The sequence below is a fragment of the Bombus vosnesenskii genome, unplaced genomic scaffold, assembly GCF_011952255.1.
Source record: "Bombus vosnesenskii isolate JDL3184/JDL3185 unplaced genomic scaffold, Bvos_JDL3184-5_v1.1 scf7180000013294, whole genome shotgun sequence".
NCBI lineage: Eukaryota > Metazoa > Arthropoda > Insecta > Hymenoptera > Apidae > Bombus > Bombus vosnesenskii.
In genome coordinates, this window is record NW_022882945.1 from 3,136,078 (window position 1) to 3,151,051 (window position 14,974).

Here is a 14,974-nt window from a genome sequence, read left to right on the forward strand (position 1 = left end):
CTGTATAGGAAATTTGGCGGTCGCTTTTCTTTATATAATATGAATATTAGGAAATTTGAAAATTTCGAGAAACATTATGGTGAGGGTACAAGTAAGGAAATTTTTATTCTTTGGTTTCTATTTTTCTTTTTTTTTTTTTTTTTCTATATTATGGGATTTAAAAATACATTTCTTGTACTATAATAATTATATTCATAGTAAACCTATATATAGTATATATACTATATATAGTAAATAATGTCATACTATATATAGTAAATAATGAAATATACTATTACTACATCTTTAAATAATGAACTTCGATTTATAGACTGATGTCTATAAAAAGGTAACAAGTATTCCTCCCAAGTAGGCACTAGTTCATCGTGAATTTTCACATTTTGATAAAATACACACACTGTTACTACGAATCGACGAAAGTATCTGTATATTCATAAACAGCTGTATATACATAGCAAGTTTTATTTCATGCTTAATTTATATGCGCGACTCAAGACAAAAGGGAATACGGAAAATTGCTTAAGCGTTTTAAGCGTTCGATTTAATGGAATCCTTTGTAAAAGCGGCGCTTTTAAACGGGAACCATTGCTCCCCGATCCTCTTATTTTGCTCATGGTTATTGTTCCTCGTTAAAAACACCGTAACCGCTAAAGCAGCCGATATAAAAGCGTTGTACGAATAATAGTAACTACTCTATGGCTCGTCTGCGTTCCACGATGAAGGGTGATAAAGTGAAACGAGACTCATCACGCGAATGGAGGAGACACACCACCTGTCAGGAGAATCAAAATCAGGCTGGATCAAAGCGCATTGAACACGGATTGCGTGCACCCTATCACATAAAGAGAGTGTTTTTCTGTTGGCGAATCAGAACGCAAATTATGTAGCCATGCCCGAGAAAGGGGGACTATGAGTCAGAAACTGATGGAAGAAACGAGAGGAGACACAACGAAGGGAGTGTGGTTGATAGTGATAGGATCAAGTTCAATATGTACGGTAGAATCTTCGTTACCGACCATGACACAATATCCAGGTCCAAGATGTACCATTGACTTTAAAAATGTTTCATGTTACCTAAGGTTTAAAAAAAGAAACACATTTTCTCATAAATGGATCCTAGAATTCTATTGATACATCATAGAAAATATTTCTATTAAAAATACGAATATTTTAATTCATAATTAAAAAATATTTCTTAACCACTTAATAAGCACAGACGGGAATAGATTCTCTTTAGTATAATTAATTATCTTAATTCTCTACCTTCATGAACTACTACTACCATATCTTGTAAAGTATATATTGTACATCTATTTTCATTCTCAAGGGATTAGTGATAATATCTAAATATATTAAAACATTTAAATGTATTACGAGTTGTAACGCTTGTAATTTGTCAATGTTTTCATCTGTTTGCAACGTATTTGAAGCCATCGCTGGTAGACGGAAAAGGCTAAGTCGATTTTAATTTAACAGGAGGACAAATTAAAAGGCATCAATCTGGAGGGCAAAGCACTGCAGGAGATTAACAGTTGCTTCTCAAGGATCGGGAAATATAAGGGGAACAAGAGGGAAGAAGCTAACCCTTCGATCAAAACTACCAACCGCATATCCGATTCCCTTCGTTCGGAATTTCCGAAGGGAATCTTCCCCAGAGGGTGAACAGAGTCGTCTAAAAAATTCGCGGACCCCACATTTTCAGCGGATTGATCAATTAACGATAATTACACTGGCCTAAGTTTGCTGAGGAACGTCCATCTCTGTTCGTGGCAGTGGCAACTTGGAATTGATCTTACGGTCGATGATTTTTTAATTTTGTTACCTTACGTTTTACCTTCATTCTGAATTGAGAAAATGAGGAACGTTAATTTAAAAAAGAAGAGGACAAATTAACACCATGGTTATAAATCAAAATGAAGATAAGTTCTGAAACAAAATAATAATGTACTGCAAAATAATCTCTTCAGTCAATGAGATTGAAATTAGCTCAATAATAGGAGAACAAGAAAGAATATTATATTTAAAACTCTAAATCTCGTTTTCAGTATCCTCGTTATTATGATTGTTCCGCATTTTATCGTGTCAGCGTATGTTTTCTATACTAAATATTCAAATACTGAGTCACTATATTTACTGCTATCAACACAAACAACGTATCACCATTGAAAATAGCTATACCACGTGCCCATAAATTGCAGCGAAATAAAAATCGCTCCATTCGCTCGACCATTACTTTTATCTAGAAATTTTCAGATTTTTGCCGCGTGTCGTTTCGATCGGGCCACTGAAAGCAGTCGGCGGGTCACATTATCTGACCCGCGTCAATTTTTCGGAAAATCGGTCTCCTGCGGAATATTCCGACTGCGGGTCTATTATCAAAATTGATCGTCCCATAGCAGGATTGTCCAATCGTACAATACTAGTTCCTATTGAAGCATCTGGACCTCTAACAGAGGGTAAAACGATTGGTATCGAGTCGCATTGTTCGATAATGGCGGCTTCCCATAAGCTACGAGCAACTTGAGATTAGATTTCCTACAAAATCGGCTGATTTCTTAGGATAAACCAATTTTTTTCAAATTTTATGAAATATTCGTGTTTAATTTTCGCTGTCCTACGTGTGTATTTAATGGCGCCATTTTTGTTCTTCTTTCATCTTTCTCAGCGAATACATTGAATTCATACGCTATTCATCGAACAGTGAGATGCGATAGACAGAAGCACGCGATGAAATGAAACTGAAAAATTATAACAATTTCATATAAAATAAATAGCCGATAAAGCAACAAGCGACTATCTAAAAACATAATTTTCTACATACGTACACATTTCACTCTTACAGAAATACGGACACTGTATTCTATATATCTAGTCGAAAGCATACGTCCGACGCTTATGGAAAATCCCACTTTTACAAAAGCTTGTAAAGTCGTGGCCTATGAGCAGCTGTCTTCTCATTGCAAAATTGTCGAACGAAGAACGAGACTAGTATTGGCTCTTGCCAATAACCCTCGAGCGAAATGATACTGCTGATCCAGCTATGCTTCCGAAAACACTTGGCTTGGATATTAGTATTGCTGGACCGCGGTTGAAAGGAGGATAACCGGGTATAAAGAGGAACACGAGGATGGAAAAGTAATGAGGCCGGTAATAGGTCCTTCGCGCGACGATAATGCGCCTTGGTTTCTGTTACGACCGACCACTGAATTGGAAGAATCCTGCTTGACATACTGCGATAACCTGATTCTGATTCAATCAGTGCGGAATATGGAGGAAGATAAGAAGAAGATTTTCTAGGAGAGTGGAGGAGATTGTTGCAGGTAATTGTGGTAATTGATTTATGAGTATTTGTTCTTTGCAGAATATTTTCTTCGTTTCTTTTGTTTTATTTTTATGAGAATTGGCGGATATTGTTATGCTTTTGCATGAAGAAAACTGTACCCGGAGTTAAACCAATTAATTTTCGAACATATCCGTTTTATTTTCTAAATATGTTACTTTATTTCAGCCATTTTGTAGGTACTTGAGGTTGATAAATGTGTGCGTGCGTCAACAGAAGTCATTCATCAAGGGGAAACGACGCGTTTTACAAGAAAAAACTGGTAGAGTCTTTGCAGATTATTTAAAAGGAGTGGAAGACTCTTTGGACAACATTTTCTCTCGTTTCCAGCAATTAGCAGCCTTGACGCCAACTCATTAGCGGTTTATAAGGAAGTGAGCACATATAAAAGTTACTTACGCTTTACTTTGAGCCCCTCGTTTCACGAGGAAGAGCCAGCAACGTACAGTCGTACAAAGAATTTAAGTGAAGCTAATTTTCAGGAAAGCTGTTACGCTTCCGGCCTATTTCAAGCCACATTATTAACTTAAGTACAGCACTGTTTTCTTCTGTGCATTTTCCACGAGCATCCCCCACGCTCTCCCCTTCCCTCTTTATTATCGTATCTTACTGAACTACCTCCTTTCCTATTTAACTTCGATGGCTCTTCGAGTTTTCTTCAATCTTAACTTCCACTCCTGAATCACGTGCATTCTATAATTTAATGTTAAAGCTGGAAATTTGTTAATAAAGACAGATCGAAAATAAATTTGGAAGTTGCCAAGTTTGAAATTCGACACTGATTACTTCGATTAAGGCTTAGAAAGTAAATCTTTCTTCCCAAGACGAAGACAATCGATAAGATAATCAAACTGTTGTCAATGAACTCTACTTCGAACGTTTCAAAATCGTGGAAATAATAATTAACGGTTTAAAATTCGACCAGGTCTCTGTGATCAATTAATTAAACAGAAGTTTCAACGAGGCAAATATAAAATTACCAAGCAATAAAGTTCGGAGGCAGGCGTGGTCCGAAAGACGAACTTTTAATCGCTTGGTCGGGAAAACTATCTCGTGTTTCACGTTCAAATTAGGCCACGTTAAAGGGGAGTCACAATCTGGTGTCAGACAGGTGAAGCTGCCCCACGAAGACTGGTCGCTAATTATTTCCGAATTAACGGCACATTAGTCTTGTGTCCCCATTACGACGTAGTTCGGACAGCATCCTGAAGCTTGGATTAACGTGAATGCAGGATTACCGGGGACAGAAATTAAACCCGATGTCGCTGTTAAATAGTTTCCACTCAGCTACCAAGTGACGGTAATGATCGTAAATTAATCGACCAAACCTACCTATGCGCGAATCGATAACGACTTTATTCGCATAGACGAAATTTATAAAAAGTATTTGTATACAGAAGATTAATTTTCCTTCGATGGAAATTTGATAAATCCGTGTATTGGTAAAGTATTTTTGATTCGTGAAATTACTTTTTGATGTTTGAGATAACATTTTTCCAATATCAGGCATTTTAGTAAGTAATCGTTTCGTGATACCTTCAGAACCATAACGGAGTTATTGAAAATGATCATCGTAGAGAAGGTAGTTGTAACTGGTTTAACACGTTGACTACTAATGATATCATAACGCGTCATGAATTGCTTGCTATCGGAGGCCTACGTTGAAAAGCAAATGACCGACATGTATAGCAACTAAGTAAATCCAATCCAGAATTTCCTAAATTCTTTAAAAATGTCGTTAGAGTAACACCAAATAGAAGTCGAATGTATAGCAAATCTTTGTTACAGGAGTTTCCTTAAGAAGGAAGCAAAAGAAGTCTAAAAGAGAAGAAAAAATAGAAGAAAGAAGAATGTAACAAGAGGCGAGAGAGTTCTATACAGAGAGAAGGCACGGAATTATATTTTTGATACGACGCAGAAGTTTCTCCCCGGGGACAGTAAGGAGAACGCATTTAACGTTTACGTCGTCGATAAGAAAAATCTCGTCGGGAACTGGTCTCGCTGTTGTAGGAACCCTCTTGCCGGTACTTTCGATGTCGAGGTGCTTCGTTAATTCGCCTTCAAGCTTGGAAATAATTTCCAGGCGGAGAATTTCATCAGGACGAGGGTAAAGTAGCCCTTGTAACGTCTGCCAGCCAGCTTAACACTCGTTTAAGTGTGCACGTATACGTACGGGACAGCGGTTTTAGTCGTCGCTGACGAAATATTACTTTCGTTATTGTCTGTCTCAGAGCGGCAGCAACAACCGGTACGAAGGGTTCTTCTCCCCTGTGAACTGTTTTAATTAATCCACGTCGAATTAACGGTTAAAGCATCACGAACTCGACAGACCTGGACTACCGTTCTCCTATCTCGTCGCGTAATCCTCTTACTTTATAGGATTCGTTATTGTACATACCTCGTTGACTATGATGCTCGAAAACCTTTCGCCGTTTATTTACGACCGATTCCTCAAATCCTCCCGCTACTGATTTTTCATTTTATCGTACGAACGATTGAAATCGATTCTATATTCGATGCACAAGCATAGGATATCCTATGCAATTGAAACGAGACGTATCTTTATATTTGGTGTTTCCATGATGTACAAATCAAGATAAAAAGGAAATGTTATACGAAAAATAACTAAATAAGAATTCACATTCTACACAACAATGAATTCTTTCTTACATACATGTATTATATGTATTTCGTGGATTACAAGTTCATTTTTCCTTGTTCCCTTTCCTTGGTATTCTAATTCTGTTAGAATAATTTCAATTTTCGCACGAACCTTACGTGCGGTTAACGTCAAAAGAAGGGTCAAGTCAAAAGAAACACACAGTGTGCTTTTATTCTTCTATCCTGTGAAATTCGAAGCGTGACCGTGTCGAGACATTAGTAACCCAGCACAAACACGGAAGAGAGACAGGGTCACCGTTTCTATGCGTCACAAAGCGCATCGTTTGTCGATTTCCCCTCCTCTCTTAGCGCGCAAACGTAAATTAAAAATGCTCTGGCCCTTCCTCCAGCGTTTAATGAACGAACGACAAAAGAGCAGCCGTTGAAACGCGGCGCAAAGGCAGAGTTCCGACAAAAATTAATATCACCCTCTTCGCCGCCGACGCTTGTTACGCAAGCACGCGCACCACTTCCTACAAAAAGCGTGTGTAACGCACCTAAAAGTGTAGATTCGTGACTCGTTGCTGGCGAAAGTTCCGACCGTTCTTCCGGTAACTTGATTTTCGATCCGAACGAGCGCACGCTATAGCAAAATAGGGTTATTTCAGTCGTCTAAGCTTCGAAATCTTAGAATGGAATCTCCAACTTTCCACTAAATAATCAAACTGGCTGTACCTATATTACAAGACACCATTAGTCTTTAATACGAAAGAATGAGAAATATCATGTACTTATCATGCCCAGCACGAAAACAATATCAAAGACAATAAAATCATCACGATATCAAACCAATAAAACAATTAGAATAATCATGTGCTGGGGTTATTTGAGACAACCAGCATATCCTCCTGACTTAAACAAGTCCATCTTACTATATACCATAAAATATAATAAATTTTCGCTGAAAAATATTTCCTAAGTTCGATTGATGCAACAGATGAAGAAGGCAGCTTCGTTTTCTGCGATCCTAATATAAAGCACGCGAGGGTCGTATGTATGGTTCTAACACATTTTTGGTCGAATGGCGCGCGACCGCGAAAATTATGGACGTGCCAAAGTTCAAAGTGCTCCCTCCGGGCCCCGACTGTTGTTCCGCAAAAATAGCTAAATTGTTGACAAAGAAACGTGGCGCGATATCGTTGTCTCTAAATAGTAAACACGAAATATTTGTTTCCTCTTATGACCAATGTAATTGTTTCCTTGCCAATGGACTTTTCGGAATTTCTTGCAGATGTATGTATGTATATGTATCGTATATTGTGAAACGTATTAATTTTATGCAACAACTTTCGAATCGTTTGAATAACCATCTAGTCATCGAATAAACCAAAATGCATAAACTAAAAACTAAAGAATATAGAAGAAGTTTCAAAGAGAATAATGGAGTAAAACGTATATACGTGTAAATTGTTCGTTATTTCGCGGAATAAGGTTTCGGGAAGAATTCTTTTGGTATTAGTCACACGCCAGATGCATTAAGACATGACGTCATTTGGGAACGATTCATTGACATTTGCCAGCTTCGCCTCGGTTTCTGAATAGAATCTTTTTAAAAGTCGCGAGTGTAGCTTCCTGTCACGGAGACGCGTGATTGTTTGAAACCCGGCTGTTCTTGCGCGCGAAAAAAAGCTCACGAAACTCATTAGGCTTTGCTATTTGAATTTTTATCGCTCGCGTTTCACGCCTTCATTAAGTACCGCTGAAAGGCGGACTCGTTTTTCCTCACACATCTCGTCTATCGTTTCTTCGTTGTGATGCGGGTGTCAGTAGGTCAAGCCTGTTTTTACGTAGCACATTTCTCGCAGTTAAGAAGTGGTATCTGATTTATCAGGCGAAAGAAACTGTTTCTTTATTTTTTTAAAGTCGAAGCTTTTGCACGTCTCAATTCTTTTACTTCCATTACAGATACAATTTCTGATTAAGCAAGTAATTAATAGAAAATTTATATTTTCAGATAGTCATAAGGAAGGATTCGTTCGATCGTTTCGGTTCTCTTGCAGTTCATTTCTGGTAAAGATAACAATTTATCTGGTAAACAATTTATGTATCCAGATTGTTGAATTGATTTAATTTCACTGTAACAATTAATTTCTGGCGCTTCTTGCACGAATAACCTTTGACAAACATATTACTTATGAAATTAAACGTACTAATTATGAAACCAAATGGATGTATAGATTTAAAAAATTCAAATTTGCTCAAAAAATTCACTTTTTCTCGTTGAATGCCCAACTGAGTTTCATAGAGACGAACGAAGTTCAAATGTTTCGTCGTTGATCAGAGACGATTCCACGACGTGAACACGTTGAAATAGCGCAAAGGTCTGCCGTCAGGCTGTGATCATTATACACGCAGCTTTAATTACGGCGTTTAGGCAACACGGTCGAACGATCTGGCGACGCGAGAGAATTTAATTACACGGCAGGACGAAAAAGGCCACGAAGGCGAAAGTGGGCTGCCGTGTGCCTCCATACATACGGGATTGCGGGTTGGAGAAGGCAGTTGAAAGCAAAGGATGGCGGAGAAAGCACGGCTAGGGCAACCAAAATTAACCCGAGCACCAAGCCGTCGAATATTGTATGTATATAGATGCATCGCTATTGCGTAACGACCTTCCTGCAACAGCAATCAAGAATCTCGTAAGAGAAGAGAAAGAGAAGAAGAGGACCTGCGTGTACAGTGAAACGCAATTTTGTATAGCATCAAGTAGATGATCTTGATTCTATTCGTGAATTAAATTAGTGAGCTTACAAGTTGATTTATGTGCGTACGTGTGTGTAACCAAAAATACCTAAATATTGCCAAATAGTCAAGAATATCTAAATCTAACTAAGAACAGAACCATATCAAAAGGTTTTCTTCGCTAAAAATTTTGACGCAAAAAGGAGCAACAAGGGTAATTCTCTGTAAAAAAAGAAAAAAAAGAAAGAAGAAGTGGAAAACGAAAGCAAAACGGTATCAACGAGAGCTGATGAAAATGGAGGGGTATCGCGGCTCGAATGAAATAGCGGGCTATGGGGGTGTGCAACCACGCGGCTCGCGCGCAACGTCGATGAAGTAAAACGCAGCCAGGGTAATTGGCGCACCTTTCAGATGTAAATGCGGTTCGTTAGGGGGTTTCCACGAGCGATGCATCGCCGACGGCCACGCTAGGGTGTCGACAGCCACCAGGACTCGGCCAGTTGGAAATACTCCCCAGTCGTCCATATACCGACGCAGACCTCTGTCCAACGTTACCATTATTTCCTGCCACCCATTGGTTACGTATAACTCACCTAAGGTGTTAAATACCGTATCCACATTTTCGTGATAATATCAGAATGAACGGTTATAATTCTTTTGGATAATTGTGGCAAGTTTAATTCAAGCGAGGATAGTTATACGTAATTAATCAACAGAGTGAAGATGAAATGGCAAAAAGAATATGAAAATAAAATACCAGATGTGGATTCAGGCCCTTGTAACGTTAGGTCTTGTAAATTGTAAATTAAGGTGTAATGTTGCATTAAAGCAATATATAATTTGGAATTTTTTTTCATATATAAATTTATACGATTGAGTTTTATGCTTTAATATTGTGCTGATCAGAAGAAGTTGGAAAGATTTGCTTAAGGTGTTTTTAATTTCATTCGTTCTTCTATTTGAATTGTAGAGAAATTACAGTTTCAAAATATGTATTATCGAGCTACAAATAATTTGCAAATATTATTTTGTATCGGAACAAATTGTTTGCTGAATGTTTTGCTTTATTTACGTATCGATTACATTTCAAATGATCAGAGGACGCATAAACACTCTTTGAAACATTTATCATGAAACGTTATGTCGGATATTACCTCAGTGATAAAATGATAAAGATAAAAACACAGAGCATTTTTGCAGTATAAAACGTTTTTAAAATAGCGATCGAAATTTTTCAACGATAAGCCAAAGTTAACTTGTATGAAAAAATATTCGTATTTATAAAATCGTTTCCTGTATTGATGGATTTTTGACGTTTTACGTGAAATAAAATATAGATATATATAAATTCTCGTTAACCCTTTCACGTTCAATATTGCAAATATTGGTGGTGTTTCAAAATGGCTATCTAACCATGAAAAAATCAACAAAATCAAGTGCTATCAAAACTAATATCACTTTTCATTTAACTATTGGACTACATACCATACTATCAACTGTCGTTTCAGGTAATAAAACTTTAATTTCACGTAGTTTTTTCAAAATGTCATAATATATTCCATCAAAGTATGCTTTTTCAATGATTATTTTGTTTTAATATTCTAGATTTAGAAGAATTATCAATTTTGGAATTGGGAAAGTCTTGGAACGGAATTGTTACGATTTCTTCATTTAGAAATTTCCTTCAAATAATTTATACATTCCAAAATTGTTCAGGAATAGGAAATGTCCTAAATTCATTTCATATGTATCAATCTAATACAAATTTTATTACTTATATTGATAACGAAATCATCAACACATGGTAAATGTCATATTATATATAATATAATACAAATTACAAATAAATTACAAATTTTATCATGTATTAGGTTGATTGAATTTTTATGCTGACAAGAACATTGTTGAATTTTTAAGCTGGGAATAGAATTTTACTCATCTTGCAGGATCTAAGGCAAGTTATTCATGGACCAATCAACTATCAACTCCATATCGATCACGAGTGTCACAGCGGCGTACAAGTATTATTGACGGTACGAATTATCCCTCACATCACGATGAGATCTCTGGAATAGCCAATAGGGTAATATTGTAGTACACCCCGTCTAATTATCGTACGTGCCTAATTTCAAGGTACCGCGTTGAAACGCACTAACCGTAACTAACGCTGATCGGTAAATGCTATTAATCTGCAGCTTGACTTCTGCTAATCAGCAGCCTACAAAACACCAAGTTTCCCTTCTCCGTCACAAATTATAGAAACTTCATTGGCAATGTAAGGATCGCACATAAGTTCTGCTTCGATTTTCATTCATTATGGCGACATTCATTTGTAGTCAGAATATTCGCGTAACTTTTTTTATGTCAATATGCATGAATTATGTAAATTTAAAAAAGATGAGACGAAGGTAATAGATAGTGAAAACGTAAATTTAGCATTTGGAAGAGGTTAAAGACATTTCCTTAAGATATTTCTGAGTGCATAAATTATTTTGAAGAGAATTGTAAATAAAGAAATTACAACACCTCCATTCTAAGAATTATTGAATTTAGAAATTAATAATTCTTAGAAATCTAGGATAATGAAACAAAGTACCCGCTGAGAAAGTATATTGTTTGATATGGAAACTTAATTAAACATACGACAGTTTAAAGAAGCCACGTGCAATTAAATTTTGTATAAAACGACGTTTGATGTGTACTATCATAAACCAATAGCTTAACCACATCAATACACTCGATATTCAGCGAGCAATAATCATCGATAACAGAAGCAATCGAGAATCTCTAAGCTTCACAAAGCTTGTAATCGGTCTTATTCTCGCTTGTTGACGATTACACGCGCAAAATACCTGACCAGTCTTTCATTGAATCGGTGGGTGAGGCCGTTGATGAAAATTTATCAATAGTGCTTACGATCTAACCGCTTCGATGTTCCATTCCCTCCCTCTATTGATACTGTTTCACGGGTGATCAGAGATTGGCGGCAATCGATTAGCAATTACGAGCAGATAATTACCGTGCTGGTCTATACGGGATCGTGTTCGTCACGAGACCCTCCGAGGTGTGTTTCGAATCTCGGCGTACAACGCTCCTGATAACGCTCGTAACTAATCGATATCGCATTTTCTCTGTGTCAATAATCGGGATCGACCCTCTGAAACGAGCTCCTCCCTCTATCACGAAAATATCCCTGTGAAAAGGAGATGAACTCGCTGGCGCGTTCCATTCGCGCGGACGCACAGCTTCCAATGGGAAACGCAACCTTTATTCGCGACCCCGTCGTTATTTATAATGGCGGCCGCCGTTATTACCGTTGTATGAATGATGGAGAAAAATGGACCGTTCGAAGGCTGTTTTCTGATCAATTTGAACGATGCCTTGAAAAATATCTCTTTCGAAGCGTGTCAATGTATGGAATAGAGACAGATGTAAAAGTTAAATGAAAAATTATGAAGGTATGTTTCTATCAATCGTGAGTAACTATGTTATAGGATTCATTGATTGTTTGAAAAGATTTTGATGTTCCTATGTTTGATTTTATAGCGATTGAACATATAATTGTTATTTATGTCGAACAAACGTTTCCCGATCGGATTTTTATTTGGAGTTTGAGAAAAAATTTATTTTAGTAAGAAATTAGTAGTTATAGAATTATAAATTCAATATTATATTAATATTCAATATACAATGTTAAATAAAAACTAAAGAAATTATTGTTTTCAATGATTACAAATAAATAATTGCGATCTGAACATCTGCATTATACATCTGAAATGTTAAGAAAAATTAGAATAAAAATAAAAATAGATAACCCCTATGAAAAAATAACATTTATTTATATTAAATAATTATCATACAACATAAAATACTATTACCTAAAAGGAGTGCAGAAAACGCTTATTGAATCGAGTTCGATTCACTTAGATTTCAATAAGCCGCATACAAATTACACGATCGGTGTATCATACACTGAATCGCTGGCTATTAAACGAATTGAACGTCTGGTTCTCGTTTAGCTTCGCGAGAAGCCACCGATTCTGTGTCGACAAATACCAGTTAACCAGTGTCTACGCCTGTACTCGCTTGTTTTAATTTCATCATAAAGAACCGACTCGTTTAAACGATATATGCTAACACCTGCAGCAGCCCCTAACACCGACTAGCCATCCCTTCTTTCTCTACGCAGCGTTTTAACCCCTCTAACGCTTACGAATACGAGTAGCCGGGATTATTGTATTCGCAGAGGCAAAACGAGAGGGGGAAAAAGTGACAAAAACGAGCACAGGAAACAGAGAGGCGGAAAGGGAACGAATGGAAACGTATTGCTGGTAGGAAATGAATTTTTACGATATTTACTTTAAAAGTTTTTTTTCAGCAGTGGCTGGCTGGTCGTTACCGACTTCCGCGGCCACGTTTTTCCATCAACGAACCAAGATTCCGACGCGGAATATCCGAATTCCCGCACACGGCCTCGGGGACAAATCGTTTCCGACCGATCGAGCCGAACGTCTAGACGAAATCGTTCGAATCGCGCCTATCGACCCGGGGCTTCCGCTCTTGGTCCCTCGTTTCGAAACTGAAAGTCGCGGGAATTATTGTGGTGAAGAGGAGCAGGAAGTTTAAGGCGTCTCGACGGTGACGTTTATTGCGGTCGAAATCGTGATGTTTCAGAAAGTTTCACGAGTAAATAATTTGTGTCGTTACATCAATTCATTAACGCTAGAATTAAAAAACCAGAGAAAATGAATGGTTTCAGATTTTTTGAAATCTACGTAAATAGCGTATTTGTAAAATTGAACAATTTAGAAAATTACGAGACTCCTCGTTTATTTAACTCTAACTAAAGAAACACTTGAACATATTGTTGAAAATATTATTAGAGAGTATTGTTTTATTTAATAGAATCTTATTTATGAATTCATGAGGATCCCCGTCTACAAGGCTGTGCTAAAACATTTATAAAGCAACAAGGTAAGTCTGACAAATCATTAAACATTTTTAAACGTTGCTTGAAGAACAGAATATGATGAAATCGATGAAATCCTAATCTTCAACACTATCTCATTACAATTTTTCTATATGTATTAGTTTTCTATATACGCGATATCTTATTATTATCGAATAATAGTTCAAAAAATTACTCTTTCTCTGATAAAGTCCTACACGTATAATACGATAGCGGCTTTTCGAAAAGTCGCGACAGACAATAGATGTGAAAATCGAAACTTTTTCGATTCGGCGTCGGGAATGTAAACTCGCCTGTACCGTGTATTATGCATGCCGGGAAATAGAGCGTGTAGAGCGGTTCCATACGCGTCCACGTTTTCGACACGCTAACGTGTCCGGGGTTGCAGTCGGGGCTCGGAATTCTGATAATCACGTTACACTGAACGAGTTGTAAAATTCATGCCTCGTAAATACGAAATCGCTATTGACGGTTCGATCTCGATAGCCGAGTCCTTTCTTTTCCATTTACAAACGTTGAAATCGATTTATTTGCTCTTCGCACACCGTTTAAGTAAAACTTTCGATAAATTTGATGAAGCGAATAATTCTTCGCCACGATCGAATAAATAAATGTTGAATTCAATTGCATTTGATTGAATACAAATGATTGAACGAGTATACTTAACCTTTAAATGTATGATTCTTTCAAATATAATAAAGCACGCTTTGAAATTGTCAATTTATGTGTCATAAAATTATAGAAAAGTAATTTAAAACATATATTGTATTTTATTTTTTTTTTTTTTTGTTATTGACCTATATACATATTGAAATTAGGACTATACTCTTATATGAATTAATAAATTTTAAATTACCTTAACGTAATGATATTCTTTCGTACTACAGCGAATGGATAACAATTTCAGTATCGTTTATGATAATGAATTGCGATTACCCTTTCGTGGTCGTTTCATACAAATGCGATTTTTTTTATTAATAACCGTAAACTATTTCCAAGTCATTTGATATTTTTATTAAATGTAATCAATATTATTATTTGTTGTTGATACGTAGAGAGAGAGAGAGAGAGAGAGTTGATGCAAAAGAGGTTTGCGAAGGAAATAAGCATTTTACGAGTTCCATTACGAACTACGGTCGGTTCTTAAGCAAGAAGTTTTTATAGATTCTAAAATGGCAGAACATCCCTTCGAGATTCCGAGAGCTCTTCACCGTTTCGTCCTTACGACGATAATACTTTATGCAACTAAGTAGGATCTTTCGCAGGAAACTTGGCTACTTCTGTAAGTCTTAAGTTTTCCGTCTCAAGTATCGGTAACGACG

The 14,974-nt window shown here is 36.8% G+C and overlaps 1 long non-coding RNA gene across 5 annotated transcripts in view; it reads left to right on the forward strand.

Moving 5' to 3' along the window:
- The window catches only part of LOC117232987, a 53,423-nt gene extending 47,428 nt beyond the window's left edge, over nt 1-5,995 (forward strand). Inside the window, exons 2-4 of one of the 5 annotated variants that reach the window (XR_004493239.1) lie at nt 1,477-3,320; nt 3,509-4,640; nt 5,129-5,995. This is a non-coding gene — a long non-coding RNA (uncharacterized LOC117232987). The other 4 variants (XR_004493243.1, XR_004493241.1, XR_004493242.1 and 1 more) reach the window with 4 other exon arrangements.
- The last annotated feature ends 8,979 nt before the right edge of the window (nt 5,996-14,974 follow it).